Source organism: Podarcis tiliguerta (assembly GCF_965153285.1).
Source record: "Podarcis tiliguerta genome assembly, chromosome: 14".
Lineage (NCBI taxonomy): Eukaryota > Metazoa > Chordata > Lepidosauria > Squamata > Lacertidae > Podarcis > Podarcis tiliguerta.
In genome coordinates this window covers 26,875,617-26,889,920 of record NC_139547.1, presented here as the reverse complement: position 1 = coordinate 26,889,920, position 14,304 = coordinate 26,875,617, and positions in this window count along the sequence as shown.

Genomic DNA, 14,304 nt, shown 5'->3' with positions numbered 1-14,304 from the left:
TCAGTCCAAAATAAAAATAAATAACACAAACATATTTGTGCACAATCTGATTGTGCATGAGCTGGAAGATGTGGTTTACATTACTGAGACTTGGGTGAACGAGCTGGATAGGCCGAACTTTACACTGCTGTGCTCACCTGGGTTTTCAGTAAAGGCAATCCTGGTTTTCTGCAGGGGGGTGGTTACACTCCAGACCCCCGTGCATGTCGGCAGAGCATGCATAAGCCTGCTCTGCCCCATTCCATACCAATTCCTCATCATTTTCGTGACTTATTTGTTATTATTATTAAATTTGTATATTGCCCTATACAGTACCCATCAATCTCAGGGCAATTCACAACGTTTTGGGGCTACTTCCAAGTTCAGTGCCATGCATGCGAGATCGCATGTCATTCAGATGCAACTAAATCCATCGTTGCCTGTACTGCACCAGGCTAGACTAGGGAGCTGCAGTGGGGGTGTTGTGTTGTCCATAAGAGCACCATCTACTTGACACTTAATCTTGGGATGGACTTACATGGTCGGCACCTGATGTTGGGCCAGGGATGATGATGATGAAGATGATTTATTACTTATACCCTGCCCATCTGGGCGGCTTCCAACAGGAGATTAAAAATACAATAAAATATCAGTCATTAAAAGACTTCCCTAAACAGGGCTGCCTTCAGATGTCTTCTAAACGTCAGATAGTAGTTTATTCCTAAGAAACAGATTGGGATGCTGCTGGTTTACTGACCACCCTGTTGCACAGCAGTATCCCTGATCTGGCTAACCAAGGCTATTGTTGGAGGACCCTAAAACGATAATCCTGGGTGGCATCAATATCCATGTGAATCCTGCTGTTCATGGCCTTCATGACAACTGTGGGTCTCTCTCAGATTGTCATTGGCCCAGCGCTTCAGGAGGGGCACACCCTTGATGTGATATTAGCCCCAAATTATAGAAGACGGGGGGATACAGTGCACTCCCTTGTCATGTTTAGATCATGATTTGGTTAATTTTGAACTGACAATGGCAATTATCCCTGTAAGGGTGGTGGGCCTGCTCTGATAGCCCACCCTCGGAGACAGATGGAACCTAATGTATTCCTAAATGCTTGGGTGGGGGGTTTCGAGTGGTGAAAGCTGGTGATCCTCCTGAAGCCCAAGTCTCGCTATGGAACGGCAAGGTGGACACAAACGCTCCTGAGTGTCTTATTGGGTGCTTTGGAGCCTGAGCAGCTCCTTGGTATTCTGAGGAGCTCTGGACTGTGAAACAGAGCAGACGAAGACTATAGCACAAATGGCTCATGTTTTACATTGAAGCTGACCGAACACTGGTAAGAAAACACAATCATGCCTACCATGTAGCAGTGAAAGCTGCAAAGAATGCTCAAGTAGCCAGCCAACAGGGTTGTTTTGGGTGGTCCAGAGGTTACTGTGGGGAGGGACCCCTTTGGCTTTATGCAGTCAGCTAATGTGGACAAGGTGCTTCCAGATCCAGCTGACTTCAGGTACTAGGCCTGTTGGCAGACCAATTCTGCATTAAAAAGATGTCTGCAAGTGTGACACGAAGGCTGACAACATTAACCCTTCCATGTGGGAATCCCTTGCAGACCTTGCTCAGATTACATCAATAAACTGAAGAGCTATATCTCAAAATATGTGCATGAAGCAATTTCCATTGGTAGAATACCAGAATGTTCAGTGATATAAGAAATGGGGGGGGGGGGGAGTGTCTCTAAAGTTGAAATTCCCTCCTGGCAAGTCACATGACTTCATCCCTACAGGTTTGCTCTTTCAACCATGCCAACTCATAAGGAATTTGTAGGTTTTTGTATCTTGCACTGTGTAAATTCTTCTTTTTATTTTTTAAAAAAGCAAATGACTTGCTCCTAGGTGAATTCTTATTACTGAGAGCTGAGAAGCTAACAGTACAGAAGAGAAAAAGAATAAAACTGGCAAAAATGTGCTGTAAGAGTTCTAGGTGTTTTAAAGTGAAAGTTCCCTAGCCTAACCTGATCATTTAAATGTATGGTGTCAGCTATTTTGGGTACACCATGCTGCACTCAACCATATTAATAGCACACACTTATCCCATATACATGATTAGCAAAAGTTTCTCACCACCCATGTGGGAGGAGGAATCTGGCACAACCAGGCCGCTCTAATTCCAAGGATAAGGAGCACTGTTTAAGCGCTGCTTCTGAACACCACAGCCCATACATATGTCATTCCCTCCTGGTTCCTATGACTAACAAAATCCATGTGATGTGTTAGTCAGGGTGTCCCTACCACTGGACACAGTGAAGCAGTTGCCTCAGGTGGTAGGTGCTGGGTTGCAGGTTGAAGGGCAGAAATGCATGTGCACCATTTGGCCTAACCTGTGCTTCCTGAGCTAGCATGCTGCCCTCAGATGAAGGGGAGGAATCCATCCCATGGATAACACTGAAGCACCTCATCGTAGCTACAGTAAATCTAAGTTTTTGCATCTTGAGAAACTTACCTCCCCTTAGTTACAATTTGAAGGAATTCATACCATGCTGTACCGCAGTCCACTAAAAAATCTAGTTCATCATTTTCACCAGAAATCAGGACTTGGACCATATGTCCTTGCATTCATGTTTCATTACAGCAATCAGGATCAGTGTGCATTTATCTAAGAGAATATGGCTGCAATCCTATACCCACTTGCTCCATTGAATTAAGTGGGACTTATTTTCAAGTAGGCATGTGCAGGATTACTGTGTAATCCACACATTCTCTGTTCAAAGTCGATCCCCCATGGATGGTGTTGCCCTTGGGGACATACCTCAGTCTGCTTTCGCTTTTAATAAATTCTTCTGCTTTGGAGCCACTTAGACTTTAGAGGAATAATTGTGATGTGTAAATATGATCTATTTCTATTTCCTCCCCTGTTAATTAATGCTTGGAATATGAATGCCAATTCTGTTAGTAGTAAACACTAATTACTACAATGCATTTAATCATCACATGCTCTAGATGAGTAAAAATCCTTCCTGTGTGGCCTTTCATCTTGACAACTTAAACTCAAAGATGGCATCAAAGGGGACCAAGCTGGAATAGGAGCAATTTGTCTCACTCGCATGAACACATGCATAGGCATAGGCATACACCATATGGGAACTGGGAGAAGATGAGTGGTTCACCTACTTCCAAAAGAAAACAACAGTAGCCTTAAAAAGCTAAGATCAGTCTCTTGTTTGTATTCTAAATATTAATCATCAAAACATCCACATAATACAGGATGACTGCATCTTATACGGGGGTTACTTTCCGGGGAGTGCACGTACAGTCATACCTTGGTTTTTGAACAGTTTAGTTCCCGAACATTTTGACTCCCGAACACTGCAAACCTGGAAGTGACTGTAAGCCAAATGTCTGACGGGCTTCCGCAGCTTCTGATTGGCTGCAGGAGCTTCCTGCAGCCAATCAGAAGCCATGCTTTGGTTTTCAAACATTTCGGAAGTCAAACAGACTTCCGGAACGGATTCTGTTCAACTTCCAAGGAACGACTGTACAGTGGTACCTTGGGTTACATACGCTTCAGGTTACATACACTTCAGGTTACAGACTCCGCTAACCCAGAAATAGTACCTCAGGTTAAGAACTTTGCTTCAGGATGAGAACAGAAATCGTGCTCCGGCGGCACGGCAGCAGCAGGAGGCTCCATTAGCTAAAGTGGTGCTTCAGGTTAAGAACAGTTTCAGGTTAAGAACGGACCTCCGGAATGAATTAAGTACTTAACCCAAGGTACCACTATATATGCAAAGATGTGCATACTCAAACTGCCCTCTTGGAACCGCCCCCTATGCGACCATCCCATGCCTTCTGGAGCCACCACACTGAAAGAGCCTTGCCCATGCACCCCGCAAAGCGAGCACTTATAAGCTCTTTTCGCACCAGGAACTCCAATAAGACCCAGCTCTAAAAGAGCTTTTAAGCTCTCTGCCCTGGTCTTTGGGGACGGGGGGTGCAAGGCAAGGCTCTCTCAGTGCGTATGTTCTGGGATGCTTTTGCAAAATCTCACAGAGCCCGTCCTAGTTCCCACAAGATCTCACATGAGCATCTCTAGCCTTCTGGAGTTTACATTTAATTTGAGAACAGAATGCTGGGCTAGATGGACCTTTGGCCTGATCCAGCCGAGCTCTTACGTTCCCTGGCTGGCCACTGTAAAAAGCAGGAAGTTGGATAAAGTGGACCTTTGGCCTGATCACCGGGGTTCCTCTTATTCTGCTTCTTGGAAGTCCAGCATATTATTTAGCCTGTCGGAAGTCCTTCATATTTAGTGTAGCTCTTCTGAAGACGGGGTTATTAAGTTTTCACAGAATCATTTAACTGTATTATAAAAATCATTATAATTTCTTTCATTTCTATACCACTTTATATGTTTAAGGGGGGAAATCTCAAAGTAGTTTATAACAAATTAATACATCAAATGAAGCAATCCAGAATAAAACGTTACTAAAGAAAGTAAAATGTAACATATAAGTTCAAAGCAATGTAATTAAAAGGAAACTAAAATATTATCTTAAAATTTTCAAAAGAAAACATTACTAAAGGAAATCAAATATAAAATGCACATTTAGAAGATGCTAGACACAATTCTGTGGGCAGGGAGTTCCACAGTTTAAAAAAGGCCATCTGCCAGGCTGCTATTTCCTGCATTTCTGAGGGTGGTAGAACTTCTGAGGCCACTATGGATATCTTAGCAGGTAGAGATGGAGATGGGCTTTCAGATATTTGGGTCCTAAGTCACTTAGGATTTTTATGCATCATTGTGGGTCCTTGAATTGCGCCAAGGATGTAGAAGTCAAACACTCACTAACAGACCTTTGCTTTCCTGGATAGAGAGATTTGGTACTGAACGTCTTCATCTGAATATAAGACATTTTTCAGATGCTTGTGTTCTGTCTGGCAAGGAGACACCACACCTAGACACTTGGAAGAGGAGGAAGGGAAACTGTTGTAATGGTTTGATTAGGGACGGTGATTGTAAACAAGTTTGGCCAAAGCCATTAAGTGCCCACTGTCTTCGCTTGTTGGTTGTTCATTTTTCCCTTTGAAGTGCCAAGAGAGTTGTGCAACACTTCTAGATCACAAAACAGCTGTGGGGAAAGGGGGCAATTAAATGAAGATAATAATTAAAGCACGTTTAAAGTTTGTTCTTTTTAAAAAGAAGAAGAAGAAGCAACGATCTACTGGGAGCTATTTCTAGAACCTAGCCAAAGGTTCAAGCATCTTATCCTGAATCATGCTAAATGCTTATAAGCAAATGAGTTGGGTTTGAGTGAATATGGAGGTGAAAGGGAAAGGAAGGAGTGTGTAAAGAATGAAGGAGCAAAGGTGTTTGGATTAGTGCAAGCTGATAATTACACTGTTCTCACCAACTGCTGGGATGGGGAGGTGGGGAACAACCATGTCCGGTGATGAATATGGATCCTGAGTGTGTGTGACTCCACCAAGTAAGGATAACAATGCGAGTTCAAAAATAGCAGCACCCACTATTGCACAAACAACATACATATAATTTCCAGGTAATTACTGCAAAATAATTAGCAGTGCTGGTTTTATATATGCCCTGCTTGAGATCAGTCAGTGCTGCTTCTTCCTACTGTAACTTGGCTCCATGCCAAACGTAGAGAGTGGGAGAGAGAGAATGAACACATTTGAAAGTCAAGATGATGAGGCACTTCAAGGGGTTTGGCACATCAAGCATCTAGGTCAAGGGTGGGGAACCTCACAGCCCCAGAGGCAGCCCTCCAGGCCTCTCTAGCTGGCCCTTGAGATTCTGCCCTAGGCTGTGCCTGCCTAAAGTGTTTCTTATCTGGCTGGCAGGGCCTACCAAAGACGTTTTGGCACCTGAGGCAAACCACAAAATGGCACTCTCCTCCCTGCTGATGAAGAAGGTGTGAGTGAATGTCTAAATCAGAAACAGGAGGGAATAAAGATCTACATCGGGATCTGCTGACCCCATGGATCCTATTGCCCAATGGCACCGTGGGGTATCTGAAGTGTCTGCCTGCCTCAGTCGCCGTACAGCTGAGGGGGAGGCAATGGGCGGACTTTGGGGGGAAGCACAGAGCCTGAAAATGCTCAAGCCACCGCGTCACTCCCAGTTATTTTAACTTTTCAAGTTTTCAAGTATTGTTGCTAATTTTTCTTATTGGTAACTATAGTGTTTTATCTTTTTATAATCTGCTTTGAGGGGTTTTATGAAGAAAGAAATTAAGAAGCAAGCAGGCTCCCCATCAAGGGTAAATAACCCTATTCTGAGCTCCTCCAAATGCCCTTAACCTATTGATAGACACTTCAATTGCTTTGTCTTAGGTCTGAGTCCTATATCAGAAATGGAGAATTTCTGGCCTAATTAGGCAGGTCAGGCCTCCCCCATTTGGCCCACGAAGCCATTTGGACCAAACCCTGACCACCTGCCCTAGACTTGACGTCATGTGTGGAGCAGCAAAGATGTGGCTCAATTAAAGGGGGATTTGCATCATTAGTCAGCGGCGCCTACGAAGTCCTGTTCAAAGAAATATGCACTGGGCATTTTGAACCCAGACATTCTCTACAGCACACCATGTCTAAAGAAATCCCAGCAAAAATAAAATTATGGGTTGCAGCCAGTGCTAGTCCTTTTCAGAGTATATCTATTAAAATTAATGGACCTTAGTTAGTCACGCTCATTAATTTCAGTGGGTCTGCTCTGAGTAAGACCAGTGTTGAATACAACCCTATGGCCCAAACACAGCTGAGGCTACCCATGATTCTACTATTTATCAGACGTGGCACCAGGGTGCAAATATCCGCCCAGTGCCCCCAGATTACCACGGATAGTGTTGGGGTGGCCGTAGCTGCGCACTGCCATCCGGGGGGTGCAACTCTCCCCCATGCCGCTGTGGGAGAGCGATACCTGCAGAAGCTGCACGCCTGCCAGCCTTATGGTTGGCGGGGCGCAGCTGGCGGGCAGGGAAAGGGGAGGTGCCGGCAAAGCCGCGCAGCTCCCCCACTTGCTGGGGAGCCCCTGAGAGGCCGGCGCCCTGGTGTGACACACCACTAAGCCCTATGGGAAAGACAGCTCTGTATTGGACACACTTTATCCAGAGCTTCAGTCTAGGGAAGCCATTCAGCCACACACTGTTCTGCTCTAGAGTTTTCCGCGCACTTAGTGTCAGCTGTGTTCTAATGTCACCAGGAACCAGTCACTTTTTATCAATATATCTTAGCAATTTCAATCTTCTTGATCATATAATAATAATAATAATAATAATAATAATAATTTATTATTTGTACCCCGCCCATCTGGCTGGGTTTCCCCAGCCACTCTGGGCGGCTTCCAACAAAGATGAAAAATACACTAAAATGTCACATATTAAAAACTTCCCTGAACAGGGCTGCCTTCAGATGTCTTCTGAATGTCAGGTAGTTGTTTATCACTTTGACATCTGATGGGAGGGCGTTCCACTACCGAGAAGGCCCTCTGCCTGGTACCCTGTAACTTGGCCTCTTGCAGTGAGGCAACCGCCAGAAGGCCCTCGGAGCTGGACCTCAGTGTCCAGGCAGAACGATTGTCCTAGAGAATGTCCACACTGGAGTGAAGTGCTTGATGATGCGGGAGGACATGGTGCCTTCTCTGGACCCATGGGGGTCACATGACCAAGACCCATGGCAGCAGCGTTTACACCAGGCATAGGCAAACTCGGCCCTCCAGATGTTTTGGGGACTACAATTCCCATCATCCCTGACCACTTGTCCTGTTAGCAAGGGATCATGGGAGTTGTAGTCCCAAAATATCTGGAGGGCCGAGTTTGCCTATGCCTGGTCTACACCACCATCTTGGAACCATTTTGCAGTGCAGGGAGAAATGAGACTAGGTGCCCAGTCAGCTTACGGATCCAGCAGTAGCTCTTGTTGCTTTGCAAAGCATTTCCTCTGGGACTCGATCACACGGCATATGCCACCAACCACTCTGCTCACATCTGCCCTGGCTAGTTGTGAGCGACTAAGTCCTACTGGAAGCAATGAGGTAAGGATATGATGTAATAAGAGGAACCCTGCTGGATCTGGCCAATGGCCCATCTGTGCCAGTGTCCTCTTCTCCCAGTGGCCAACCAGAAGGCTCTTCTGGGAAGCTTTCAAGCAGGACCTGAGCGCAAGAGTCCTCTCCCCTCCCTCAGTTTCTAGTGACTTCTGTGGCTTTTGCCACTGACTGTGAAGGCAGAGCATAGCGGTCTTGGCCAGTAGCTACTGATAGCCTTAGCAATTATGACTTTTGAACTGGTTTTAACAGGGCCTAGCTATGGGTCAGACACACTGTATTTTAAACTTTTTATTATTACTACTACTATTCTTATTATTTGCAATACAGCGGTTTGAGGTCAATATGAATTCTAAACATTGCTCTTAGCCAAGGCCATGGAAATCATCAGCCAACAGCTTCTTCCCAAGCTCAGCAAGTTCCCCCATGTTTGCTATCTCTAATTCCCCTCACAAAGAACTTTTTGTCAGTCCCTTGGTTCCAAGCACACAAAAATCTCCACCACCCCCTTTTTTTGGGGGGGGGGGGGAATCCATTATTTGACCAGATGTTTTCAAGGTGACTTGTTAATAGAAATGTGTGGTTGGATGGTGCCCAGCAGGAATCTTGGGGCAAAGGTTACGTTCTGCAAACCCTTGGCACTGTTTGTGGCTTCAAAAATAAATTAACTCTCTCTTGGGGTGAGGCTTCCCTTTCAAAATGGCGAAGGAAGCGAGAGAAAGAAGCAAGAGAAATACAGTGGTACCTCGGGTTACATACGCTTCAGGTTACAGACTCCGCTAATCCAGAAATAGTACCTCGGGTTAAGAACTTTGCTTCAGGATGAGAACAGAAATCGTGCTCCGGCGGCACGGCAGCAGCAGGAGGCCCCATTAGCTAAAGTGGTGCTTCAGGTTAAGAACAGTTTCAGGTTAAGAACGGACCTCCAGAACAAATTAAGTACTTAACCCGAGGTACCACTGTACAGAATATATTTCCCAAGTCATAGCAATGCATTTCAGCACTGGGGAACCTTGGGCGCACAAGCTGAATGTGGCCCTCCAGGCCTCTCTGTCTGGCCCTCAGGACTCACCCCCCCCCCCGGGCCATGCTGCCTCTCTAGGCTCCACCCCTCACTGACCCTGCTCCACGCCCTCCTTGAATACTTTTGCCTGGATGGAATATTCCCCTTGAACTGTGTTAACGCCACTTGCTTGCCTGAATGTCAAACACAGAGGGGTGTGTGTCAATTTATGTAGAAACCCATGACTTTTACATGACTGAAATAATAATAAATAATAATAATAAATTATTATGTGTACCCCGCCCATCTGGCTGGGTTTCCCCAGCCACTCTGGGCGGCTTCCAAGATTAAAAATACATTAAAATGTCACACATTAAAAACTTCCCTAAACAGGGCTGCCTTCAGATGTCTTCTAAATGTCAGGTAGTTGTTTATCTCTTTGACATCTGATGGGAGGGCATTCCACAGGGCGGGCGCCACTACCGAGAAGGCCCTCTGCCTGATTCCCTGTAGCTTTGCTTCTCGCAATGAGGGAACCACCAGAAGGCCCTCAGAGCTGGACCTCAGCGTTCGGGCAGAATGATGGGGGTGGAGACGCTCCTTCAGGTATACTGGGCCGAGGCCGTTTAGGGCTTTAAAGGTCAACACCAACTCTTTGAATTGTGCTCGGAAACATACTGGGAGCCAATGTAGGTCTTTCAAGACCAGTGTTATGTGGTCTTGGTGGCCGCTCCTAGTCACCAGTCTAGCTGCCGCATTCTGGATTAGTTGTAATTGCTGGGTCACCTTCAAAGGTAGCCCCTTCAAATGTAGTGTATGGTACCAAAGTGAGAGCAACAGCAACCATTGCTCTGTTCACTTTTGCTTTTGGCAAATTGAGTATTTTCTTTCATTGCATTTACTCATCGCCTTCTGGAAAATGAGGAGGCTTGCTCAGACTCTGGCTTCTTTCTAACACACCCCACCCCCCTACGGATTTTGGCCCTCCACGATTTCAAGAGCATCTTCATCATTATTAATATTTTTGGCTGTACACTCTGCCTTTATTGTTTTGTTATTGCTTAGCTTCTCAGAGGATGCTTGCTCTCTTTTTTTATTTCTCTTAGTTAATTAATAATGGCTCCTCTGAATGTCTTTTTTGTTTTTAATTTCCTTTGTAATGTTTGGTTTATTTGAATTTGGTTTTATGGCCATTTCTGCTGTCAATTTTTTTGGTACCCCAGCTGGGGAGAAACACAGGGTGGAAATGCTTTAAATGCACAAATAAACATAAGGCCTAGAAACTTATTTTTAAAAATGATGAGACCTGTGATTCTCAAGATGTTAAATTATGTGCCTGGTATCAAATTCTATGCTACTTACCTGAGATTGTAAAAGGAAGAACTATGCCCAGTTTTAAATGTAACATATTGTTGCATGTACCCCAACCTCTGAGAAGTGAGAAACTACAGGGGTTTCAGCACTTATCCAGAGTTCGGATTCCTTGGAAGGAAGGTCAATGGAGACTGTGATGTCTTTAGAATTTTTTGTTTTATTTACACTAAAACCTGAACATAGGATAGAGTGGCTCACAGCATTAACACCTCAATAAAACTTGCCTTCCTATTATGTTTCTAAGAAAGCCCTAAGTCACAGCTTTTAATCCAGAACAAGACAGGTTTCTGTGTCTCCAACTTTCAGCCTCAGCCAAAACTCTCCCTTCCCTTTCTTTCTTCTTTTTCTTTTTCTTCTTTCTGTCTGTCTGTCTCTCTGTCTGCCTCTGCCTCTCTCTCTCTCTCTCTCTCTCTTTCTCTCTCTCTCTCTCTCTCCCTCCCTCCCTCCCTCCCTCACACACAAAGCCCCCCTTTGCCTGTTGTTCTTCCTCCCAAGATGCCATGGCATAGAGGCAGGTGAGTTGAAGAAGAAGAAGAAGAGTTTGGATTTGATATCCCGCCTTTCACTCCCCTTCAGGAGTCTCAAAGCGGCTAACATTCTCCTTTCCCTTCCTCCCCCACAACAAGCACTCTGTGAGGTGAGTGGGGCTGAGAGACTTCAAAGAAGTGTGACTGGCCCAAGATCACCCAGCAGTTGCATGTACCCATTGTTTGTTTCTATGGCAACAGGGCAACGTCTTTGGAGATGTCAATGGCAGTACTTAACTGGTCAGCTAAGGCCATTATCCAAAGAAACTGGTCTGACAGTCTGCCTCAAACCTCATATACACAGGATCACAGACTTGGAAGGGACCGTTGACTGACACCCCCCCCCCAAAAAAAAACACCCTATAACAATGTATAAACACTGGTCCTTTTTCAAACCAGCACTGATGTTTTTCCATACCCGATTACAGAATTTGCTTGGAAGAAAACACAAGCCAAGCTCCTCTTCTCGTCATCAGAGAGAAAATGAATATCCTTCTTAAACTGAGGTACCCAGAACTGGACACAGACACACCCTTGGGCTCCAAGATGGAAGAATAGTAGGATACCAATGTAGGAAAAACAATGGGGTGAAAGAAATTGGTTGGTACACTTCAGGCAAGAAACTGCCAAACCCTGTACTTCTCTCAATTCTTTTAAAAACATTCTGCCCCTTGGTTAATTGTTGGAAACTAAAATTCCAATATAGTGTTGAACATTACGTATTATTTTCACTTGTATAATCTGACATTCTGCTTAAAATGTAATAGTAACCAAAGAAATGAAGTCAGTGTATGCAGCACTCTTTAACTGACTCTTTTTGTCAATTAACAAAGGACTTCAAATAATTTTGTATATGAAGGAAACATAATATGAAATAATATTTATGTTTCCCGTTTACGTATATGGATGAAATTATATTTCTTTTTAAATTACTGTATCTTTCCTTTCTTTTTGTACAATAAAAGGCCTCAATCTAATGCATACAACTACTGCTATTATTACACAATGGTCAGTCTGCCTCCAATTTAACATATGCTTAGGTCCTGAACCTAAACAGAGGCTGGAAGTGTACTGCTGAAAACAGACATTTTAGTTCCTCCTCTGTGCTGTAAGAATTGGTGAAGTAGCCAGAAATCTGGCTATACTATTGGAGAGTGGACTGGTATCGCAACAGAAACATTCCGTCCTCGGATGTCACAAGCCACAGACTATCTCAAATTGCGGCTGGGGTGTCAGAAGCACGTCTGAACCCACATGGGGAGTCATTAATGAAACTCCTCCCTGACTTGAAGGTGATTTTCCAATGGACAATCTTGAAAAGTGGTGCAAAAGTGAAGTTTGCGGGAGACCATCCCAGAAACTGCGAAGCAATGGGAAGCTGTACTGCATCTGGCAATTCGTTGCTGGGGGTGGGGGGTGGGGTGACAAATTGGAATGAACTGGAAGCCCAAAAGGCTAGAACAACCCATTTCTCCTTTCATGCGCAACAGCAGTCTAAGACTCTTGCATGATCTAATGCTTTGGGTTTTGATTTAAGCATGCCAGTGTGTTCAGGACAGTCTGTCCCACAAACAAATAGGAGTAAGTAGCTTGTCAGTTAATTACAGTATGTCAGTTAATTACAGTCTGCTACTCTTATCAGCACTCTGCTGTTACAGAACATACAGTTATGCTCTATATATACACACACATATATATACACAGAGAGAGATAGAGAGATAACCATGGGAAAGTAGGTTACCCCAAAGCAAACCTGGATTCATTTGGTCCTTGGAAGCCGCAAAACATCTCAAGTTGAAATGCAGACATGAATTTATACCACCAGTAACTCAAGCAGGGGGCATGCCTTGCCTGTAATGGGTTGTGTCTAGCCAAGACCTACTCAGAGTAGACCCATTAAAATTAATTGACCTAAGCCAGTCATGGTCATTAATTTAAATGGGCCTACTCTGAGTATGACTAACACTGAATGCAACTCCTCGTGTTCCTTTGTAATGAAATCCAGGTAGGTGAGCATTTTTCCTTCCTCGTTGGGTCCATGATTTTCACTTCCTAAATTTTCTATTTGTGTAAAAAATGAAGAATCACGGGAGGAGGGAGGTGAATTGGAAGAGGGGGGCAAGGAAGTGAGGATTACTGCTGGCATGGCAGCACACATATTTTTTTTGGGTGGCACTGCCACTAGGAGTGAAGTATCTGCTTTGCATTCAGGTTCCCAGGTCCCAGGTTCAAGTCCTGCATCTCCAGGTAAAGCTGGGGGTGTCGCCTTGCCTGGAGAGCTGCTGCCAATCAGCAGTTACAACACTGGGCTAGATGGACCAATAGTTTGACTCAGTATGAGGCACCTTCCCATGCTCCCAAGCAACCAAATAATTACAAGCTGAGAGGTACACCTAGAATACAGTATAATCGCTTCCTGTGTGGAAGTTATGTTCCAGGGATGGCTCATATACAGTGGTACCTCTGGTTAAGAACTCAATTCGTTCTGGAGGTCTGTTCTTAACCAGAAACTGTTCTTAACCTGAAGCACCACTTTAGCTAATGGGGCCTGCTGCCGCGCTGCCGGAGCACAATTTCTGTTCTCATCCTGAAGCAAAGTTCTTAACCCGAGGTACTATTTCTGGGTTAGCGGAGTCTGTAACCTGAAGCATCTGTAACCTGAAGCGCCTGTAACCCGAGGTACAACAATACACAAAAACACATTTACTTAAACCACCCCCTTGGAACCAGCCCCATATGAACATCCTTACCTTTCTAGAGCCATGCGCCAAGCGGATCTTGTTTACTGAGCTCTGGGATGCTCTCACGAGATCTTGTGGGGCTAGCCAAGATGCTATGAGATCTCACGAGAGCATCCCAGAGCTTGCCCCAGAACATCCCAGAATCTGGTAAGCAAGGCAGAGAGCTTAAGAGCTCTTTCTGCACTGGCAACAACCCTGAACGAAAAGAGCTTTTAAGCTCTCTGCCTTTTGCACATTTGTGTGATGTCAGAAGGCCTGCTTTCACTGACCTCACACAAGGCAAGAGCACCCTGGACAGCTCCATGCAGGTCTCAGGATGGAGACTCCATAAGAGCAGAACTTGAATGTTGCTTCAGCACCGGCCACCCTCAGACTGAGCTTTAAGGAGGGGCTTCAGCCCCTACTCACTTGCTAGCTCTGCCTTCCATGAAAGGAGCCTCTTCATTTAAAATCTGCTCCAGCAGTAATTTACTCTGCTCACAGTGGTAGCAGTATAGCACAGGTTCCCCAAAGTTCCCCTCCACAGATGACTTCAAAATTTGCTGAGGGTTTTGTTGGACCACTTAATGATTTTTCTGCCTGTTGTAAGAATTGTAATTCACTCTGTTAATTTTATTTTTAT